Genomic DNA, 8,698 nt, shown 5'->3' with positions numbered 1-8,698 from the left:
ACACATCAACATAACCTAGAAATATCTGCCAAAAACACTTTCAAAACTCCATAACAATTTGCAGACCTTTTCTGCATACGCCCCCCTTGGATCTCCATCAGGACAATAACAAATTCCTTCTTATCAACATGAAAATATCATGAATATAACATCTTAAAGCCATTCCTCTCTTTCCCAACCACAATACAACATTATCAAATCTGCCACCCGGCAGTGATACCAACTTACTTTCTACACACCAAACATTTAGATTCTTATACAATAAATCTCTTCTAAAAATACTTTCAAGTAACAATTTTGGGCTCATACTTCATTTACAATTTTTAGGTCTCTTATTTTAATAATATTCTCTAGGTACTGGTACATTTCTTCTTTTGCTACATTTGGTTTTGGGCTTCCTATCGTAACTGGTTTCATTTGAGGTTTTTTGGTAACAACATGTTAATAACAATGATAATAATATAAAACATCCGAATAAATATATATAACATCAACTGATACATTAAATAACATAAAAGATTTTGGGAACAATCATATTATCAACATGCTTGTAACAGGCGCTTTGTGCTTTGATTTAGTGGGCATTTGCTAGTCCACAATTTCTAGATTTCTGCTTTCTACATCACAATTTGCTATCGATTCTCATTCTTGGTTCAAGTTAACCTAACTTCTAAAATTTTCATTTTTAAAAGTAATTATTTCATTTTATTCTACATATCCTATCCTATGGCCTTTTCAAAACAATGTTTAGAGAGAAAACACATAATTAAAAATTGTTCTTTGGTTTGTTATAGGCCTCTACCGGTTGGAGTGAATTGAAAATCGAATTTGGTGACACCAGGTGAAAGATCCAATACTAAATTTATTAAGACAGGTCAGTTATTCTGTTGATAATACTGTTTTTATTCGTCTTCTTATCATATTTTCTTTCAAATTTGATGATTTTGCACGTAGAAATTTTGTGGCTTCCCTGTATCCTCTGGCGTTTCTGCTTGTTGATATTGATGTAGGCCGTTAGGTTATCTGCTATCGATTATTGATGGGTGAGTCTGTCCTATTGATAATTTATCCTTCATGAATTTCAAGCCCCGGTATCTGGTGTACTTTTTCAGACATTTCATTGATCTGGTTCCTCTTTTCTCTTACTATCTCTGTTTATTTCATTTAGTTTCATTCCACTTCCATTGAGCCTCGGTATTTCCACTTCAGCGGCACCATTCACAATTTTAACTACACCAACAAACAATTTCATAATATAGAGCTTCCAATCATCTTCATCCAGTACTTTCCACTTAGATTCATTATTAGTCTTCATAATCATAATAATAAATAATTCAACAATATATACTTCCAATCAACAATAATAGATTCTTTCAACAATAACACGGTCTCCATTATAGCATCAATAACATCACTTTTCAGCCATGGTAATCCACATAATACAATAAATCAAAACACTTATCATTTCTTCAATACTATAACCTATCATCATATAATAACCAGGTACTTTTACTTTCTTTATACTATTCCTTATTCCTTTCAATCTTCTTAGACACTTCCCATCCTTCATCAATCTCCCATGATAATCCACTTCATTATTTTCCCGGCATGAATCCATAGTAGTTTTGTTAGCAGTTCCTTTTTTATCCCATTTATTTGGTACGTTTCTCTGGTCACAATGCTGAGTATCTTCTTTTGATCGTATTTGCCTGGGATGCATGCAGTCGATCCCTTGTCCTCCATCCTGGTGTCGGTCGTCCGGTGTCCTCCTTGGCTGCTTGAACCATGCATGTGGACGGTATTCGCGCGCACGGTTCCTCCCTCGTCAGTTCCATCTCCAGGCCTCGTGTTGGGCGCTCCTTTTCTCCCGGATGCAGTCCTCTCGGTCCTCCATCTTGTAGTCCTTGGTCTGCCTTGGTGGGGTCCATTTATGTGCGTGTGCAGGTCCTGTGCGCGGATCTGGTATATTGTTCATCTGTTCCGTATTCACCAGCTCCTTGTTTGCATGGTCCTGGTGGTGGTTGGTGTTCTCCTGCGATGATGGATCTTCGGTGGGGAATATAAGGCTCAGGAGGGATTGATGCTTTTGGGGGTGTTTTTCAAGTGCATTGAGGGCGGCAGTTTATGGTGGTAGATGTAACGTATTAAATTTTGATAACCAAGCAAAATTGCTAATGGAAAGATTTTCTGGAAAGATAGGTCTGGATCAAACAGCTGCTCTATTATCGCTAAGTGCATTAGCAACAAGTGAAAGATTAGATAATAACGGGTACCATGGCTAAAATTAGAATAGCCAAATTGGAAAGAATTTTTATTTGTTATTTATTATATTATATAGAGTATTAGAAATTTGAGGTCAGGCTATAATACCTACTGGTCGGCGACATAATCATCGATCAAGCCATATAATATGGAATCTAGCCAGACACCTTGGCAAAAATTTATTGTAAACAAATGGTATTCAACTAGAGGATTTGGTAAGCACATGGCTACTTGTTGTAGAGGGAAAAACAATGGCTACTTGTTGTAGAGGGAAAAACAACTTATAACATTCAAAAATATTTATTATCTGTAATGAGCATGAACAAATACACAAAAAAAAAAAGAATATTAAGGAAGTAGGATATTCATAGGCGCATGGATACATTTGTGAATTTGCATGAACCAATCAAATTACAGTAATCGATGGGCGGCATTAGCGAGCTGATTCAAATTTATCTATAGATATTTTTATGAATGATAAGAATCTATAAGTTATCACTACTCAGTTTATGTATCAGATATGGTCCGAGTAATTATAAAATATATTACCTAAGATATAGGTAATAATTTAGCAGATTGGCACATACTATTTGTTTTTTTTTTGATGGCATAGTAACTGAATATTTAAATGTATGCAAATTTGTAAGTCAGAAGTAGGATTGTAGAAAATGAGGGTAGGACTTGCTCACTTGCCTGCCAGATGCCACCATGGATTGCCACTAAATTTTTATAGAGCACAAGTCCCTTTGTTGAATTGTATATTTGATAGACTTAAAAGTTTAAATTCATTCATTAATTTTGTATAAGACTAAGTGATGCTGTATTAAACCATAAGTCATTCGAATTTTAATTCATTCCCTTGGAGAAGATGACTTCGGCCACCAAAAAATCCAGGACAACCAGGAAATTCGGATCGCCACCATCATCTTGTGAAAATTCAGCATGTGAGTAACAAATTACAGAAATATATGTATTTAGGGCGCCCTCAGTGCTTCGAGTGAAACAAAAATATAGAAAGCTAGCTCGTTGAATAGGTAATATCAAAAATTATTATGAAACTTGCACATGTCTTAAAAGGTACAAGAAACATATATTACTAGTTAAATGGATTATATCAAATGCATATGTCTAAGGATACACAGATTAAAATAATATTTGAATTTAATATTATAATGAATGAATGCTCACTCGATCATTGATTTCATTAGCAAATTGTGAAGATATAAATGTAGCTCTTGTTCACTGGATAAATTAATTTATCTACATCCACCAGAGGCCAAACCTTAAGCCCTGAGAGATATATATCGAGAAATATACTGAGATCTATACATATTATTATATTTGAGATTAATGATTTATCAATTGATTATTTCTATGATTTTTGGAAAGGAGATATATAGTGAGATTTTTAAATCGACAAGCAGCAGCAAGTCGATATCTGAGCTGCATAGAATAAATGCATATGATCAATGAATCAAAAGCACATGGTAACATTTCGTGCTAAAGAACTAGTGAGCCAATCTGTGATATTTTATTTTTGATATAATTGTTCTTATTTTTACAATTTTTGCTTGTTGCTCTATATATTTCTACATTCATTTGTTCGTTGATATTTTCCTGTACAATCAACTTTTTTATGGTGTATCTTTTATTTATTCCCCCACTTCCATGCATGACCAATCTCATATTCATTTATTGTGTTATTAGTATTCAAATATAAAGAAAATTACCATCCGACTTTATTCTTCGCCAAATAAGTTGGTTTAGTCAGCGATATTTAGCATTGATAATCAAATCTTTGGAAATAATACATTCCAGAGATTTATATCAATTGTCCAAGAGCAGTGAATTGTGGGAGCTCCTGGGCGAGCCTATAAGAATTTTGTCCAAGTTGAATTCTAAGAACCACAACCAGAGTTGTATGATTTTTTACTCATGCTCTACTGACAGCAGCCAAGCCAGGCAAACTGTTATTTACAAAAATAATGTTACATAGGTTATCTTGTGTTGGTTTCTGTTCTTCTAATAGTATTTCCGGTAAATCGTTTACAAAGGTGGTATATGAGGCTGAGGTATCTTTATTTTCTTTATCTATTTTTTCTGAGCTAATGTGGGTTGTATCGGGGGTATCATATAGCCATAATTGTTCAGATGTAGTCTTCTCTGTGTTTGGTGGTGGGTTATCTGGTGTTGGTTTCTGTGTCTTTTGTTGATTAAATCGGGACGCATGCTCTATTGTATAATTTGTACTTATTTGTTGTGGTTGCGGTTTATAGTTTCTGTTGTAATTATTATGAGTATATCCAGTATTAGTGTACAAATGGTCACAGTCATCATAAGAATTCTATTGATTTGCCTGTTGTGAATAATGATTTGTTGAACGATTCTGAAAATTTCCATTATTCCTGTTATTACTCTGATGCTGGTCATTGCAACGCTCAAAACGAGGTGTCATTCGGGAACAATGATATGGTAACGATTCATAAACTTGCCCAGTATACTGATTAGCATTTGAATTATGTTGATTTTGAATGTATGACTGATCTGACCGGTGATTCGGTATTGCCATCACAGATTGTATATTGTATAAATGATTTATCAGATGTTTGCAACCAGTTATTGGCTGTGTAGCCAATGCTGTTCTGACTCAGAAGGGTAGCTTTTTCAGGATTACGTTTGCTAAGGCGGGATCCTCTATTGACTCATCCAACTGAGCATTTATCAATTCAAGTGTAGTAACAAAATTGATGTATGTGTCGTCTGCCCTAGGATTAGACTCACAAGATATAATATTGGCTATTGTATCCATTTGTCTAATTTTACTCCAATATTGTTCCAGGAAATCAACGATAAATTCATCCAATGACGAAAATTCATGATGAAGGGTCTGGAAAAACATCAGAGGTTCACCGCTCAACAAACTGATTAATCGGAGTTGCCACATATTCCAAGAGGTGGGTGTTAGGGATTGTACCAATTTTATCTGATCTATAAATTGTTTAGGTTAAAGATGGTGATCTGTATTATCAAAACAGCCTAATCCATCGAAACTGTGCAATAAATCAAATGTTGCTATGGTGATAGGCTCTACATTCTCGTGTGGAAATTGATGTACATGACTCTTGAGTTGTACTAACTTCTCTTGGGCCTGTTTCCAATGACCAGTAGCTTCCGTTTCATTATCTACTACTTCGGCATTTGATTTAGATAAAAATAATTGCTGTTCTCCAATGGTTATCTCCAATGAATTGAGTAGTACTTTGTTTTGAATGATATCAGTATTTGGATGAGTTATTTGTGTAGATTCAATATTCTGTTGTTGATTTATGAAAATCAGTTGACTATTGTTCCTATTTACTGTCGAGGTTATGTCCTGTGTTTTAATCACTACTTGCTCTTGAATTTCTTTTTGATAATCGGCTTTAATGCTTGTTGCTATTTCCTGAATTTGCGAGGTGTTTTGTACTGTTAGGTTATCTATTCTTCCATTTAATTCACAGGTAATGATATCTATTCTTTCTGCTAAGCTGGTTGTAATTATTTCCTGATTTTCATTTTGTGAATCTATCATTACCTTTAATTCCTCCCTATAACTTCCCACCTTGCTGTCAATAGCATCCAACTTACGTTCTACCGCTTGTATTGTGTATGCAGTTTCCTTACCCATCCTCACCGACGTATCCTCCAATGACTCCTGCACTTCCTCCATTTCCGCCTTCATATCCTTCTCAACTCTGGCCATTGTATTTCCTAAACTGTTGGAAAATGACTTGAGTAACCCCTCGAATATAATCCTCCTTCTTACTTCTTGAGAGATTTCTAATGATCTATCACTGTTCCCAGGATTCATGGCGGTGACTGGAGATATCTGGACAGTGGACTCTATCGTGCCCCCCTCATCATTGACCACCACTACTTCTGCCGTTGGCAGTGTGTCTGCTACCTCACTTTGGGCGGACGAAGAGAGACTCATGTTGAAAAGGATAATGTGTCAAAAAATTTTAAAAAAGTGAAAGTTTGGCTAACAAGGCCTTTAGTGTGGACCACAAGATAGGACTGTAAAAGTTAAGTGTTGTCACAAAGTTTTCGCCAAGGATAACTAACATAAATGAACATGTACGCCAATTAAAAGCTTATTGATTGTAGCTTGTCATATTCTCAAACTGGCTTATATTTAAAATATGAGTGACTAGATGAAATTCAGCATTTCAGGCCCATAAAATATTCTGAAATACAGTTTCAAATAATAATACAATTTTATAAAAAAATTTCTTCTTTGCTTAAAGCTATTGATTCCCAAAAATAGTTTTCCATACTTGCAACCCCAGTAAATTCTTACTGCCTATCATCCATTCACGACAAATCTCAGTATGTATTGACTTGTCCATAATTGACAGCGATATACAGTCTTGATTTACTCTCAATAATGATTTTATGAGCTCTGTTCTCATCACCAGTCCCACGCTCAGGTGCCATGTTTATGTCACGTTATTTCTTTCAATAAGGGGTTGCCCTGCTTGGCCGCAGTCGATAGAGCATGAGTAAAAAATTATATAACTCTTGTTGTGGTTCTTAGAATATATATTGTACCAATTTCTTATTGGCTTGCTCAGGAGCTCCCACAATTCTCTGCTCTTGCCATTTACTGACATTGGCTGCTCCAACAGTTCACAATTTCTGTGACTGATTTGTAGAAATCCGCAAGTATGGATGCAAGAGTTTGTGCTGCTACAACTTAAAGCTATAAATTTGAGACTCTTCTGGTCGAATTTAATGATATTGAATAATTTAAATAAACCTCTGGAATGTATTATTTCCAAAGATTTGACTATCAAGGCTGTATCTTAACCAACTTATTCGGTGAAGAATATAGTCGGATGGTAATCTTATTAATATTTCAATATTGGCAACTAGATGAATGAAAATGAGATTGGTCATGCATGGAAGTGGGGGAACAAATAAAGTATACACCATAAAAATTGACACAAGTATATTACACAAAAAATCAACGAATGAATAAATATAGAATGTATAGAGCAACAAGCAAAAATAGTAAAAATAAGAACAAAATATATCAAAAAGAAAGTATCACAGATTAGCTCACTAATTTTTTAGCACGAAATGTTACCATGTGCTTTTTAAATTATTAATCATATGCATTTATTTTTGCAGCTCAGATATCGACTTGCTTGCCTACAAAAATCTCAATATCTATCTTCTTTCCAAGATAATAGAAGTAATCAATTGATAAATTATAAATCTCAAATATAATAATCTGTATATATCTCAGTATATTTCTCAGGGCTTAAGATTTGGCCTCTGGTGGAATTAGATAAATCAATTTATCCGGTGAACACGAGCTTCATTCATATCTTTATAGTTTGCTAATAAAATTAATGATTGAGTGAGCATATATATATTACAACATTAAATTTAAATATTCTTTTCATCAGTGCATTTTTAGACATATTAATTTTATATAGTTCTTAACTAGTGAAATACGTTTTTTGTACCTTTTAAGACTTGCGCAAGTTTTATATTGATTTTGATATCTATAACCTTTCGACGAGCTAGCTTTTTATATTTTTATTCCACTCAAAGCACTGAGGGCGCCCTAATTTCATATATTTCGATAATTTTCACTCACGTGCTGAAATTCCCAAGATGATGGTGGCGATCCAAATGTCCTGTCATCCTGGATTTTCTGGTGGTTGAAGTTGTCTTATTCAAGGGAATAAATAAATATCTAAATGACTTACGCTTTAATATAGCATCACCATGCGCCTACTGAATATCATACTTCCTTAATATTTTTATTCATTTTATGTGCTTTGTACATGCTCATCACAAATAATATTTTTTTTTTAACTTTGTAAGTTGTTTTTCCATTTACAACAAGTTGCCATGTGGTTACCAAATCACCTAGTTGAATACTATTTGTTTATAACAAAAATTTGCCAAGGTGTCTGGCTAGGTTTCAAATTACACGGCTTGATCGATTATTAGGTTGCCGACCAGTAGGTATTATAGCCTAACCTCAAAACTCCAATATTCTATATAATATAATAAATAGCAAATAAAATTCATTTCTATTTGGCTGTTCCAATTTTAGCCAGGATACCCGTTATTATATAATCTTTCACTTGTTGCTATCGCACCCAGTGATAATAGAGCAGCTGTTTGCTCGAGACCTATAAAATCCTTTCAATTAGCAATTTTGCTTGCTTATCCAAATTCAATTTATTATACACTATACAATCCTCATACCAATTGCACAAATTGCACAATGTTTTGCAATTAATTATTTCCAATTTTCATTGATTGATAAGTAATCTCCAATCTCACAATGCCAAACATAGGCAGTCTGACATCTATAAGTGAACTTAAGTGCAAAGTGTAAAGCTGAGTTACACATACCTCTATTGTAGGCATTCTT

General features: G+C 34.2%; 1 long non-coding RNA gene across 1 annotated transcript; it reads left to right on the top strand.

Moving 5' to 3' along the window:
• Positions 1–602: 602 nt before the first annotated feature.
• Positions 603–7,110, top strand: LOC120353311. The gene is made up of 4 exons (XR_005572292.1): positions 603–691; positions 795–874; positions 5,102–5,216; positions 6,106–7,110. It is a non-coding gene; the product is annotated as an uncharacterized LOC120353311 (long non-coding RNA).
• Positions 7,111–8,698: the final 1,588 nt, after the last annotated feature.

This window comes from Nilaparvata lugens, chromosome 10, assembly GCF_014356525.2.
Source record: "Nilaparvata lugens isolate BPH chromosome 10, ASM1435652v1, whole genome shotgun sequence".
Classification (NCBI taxonomy): domain Eukaryota; kingdom Metazoa; phylum Arthropoda; class Insecta; order Hemiptera; family Delphacidae; genus Nilaparvata; species Nilaparvata lugens.
This window is presented reverse-complemented; position numbering and strand designations above follow the sequence as displayed.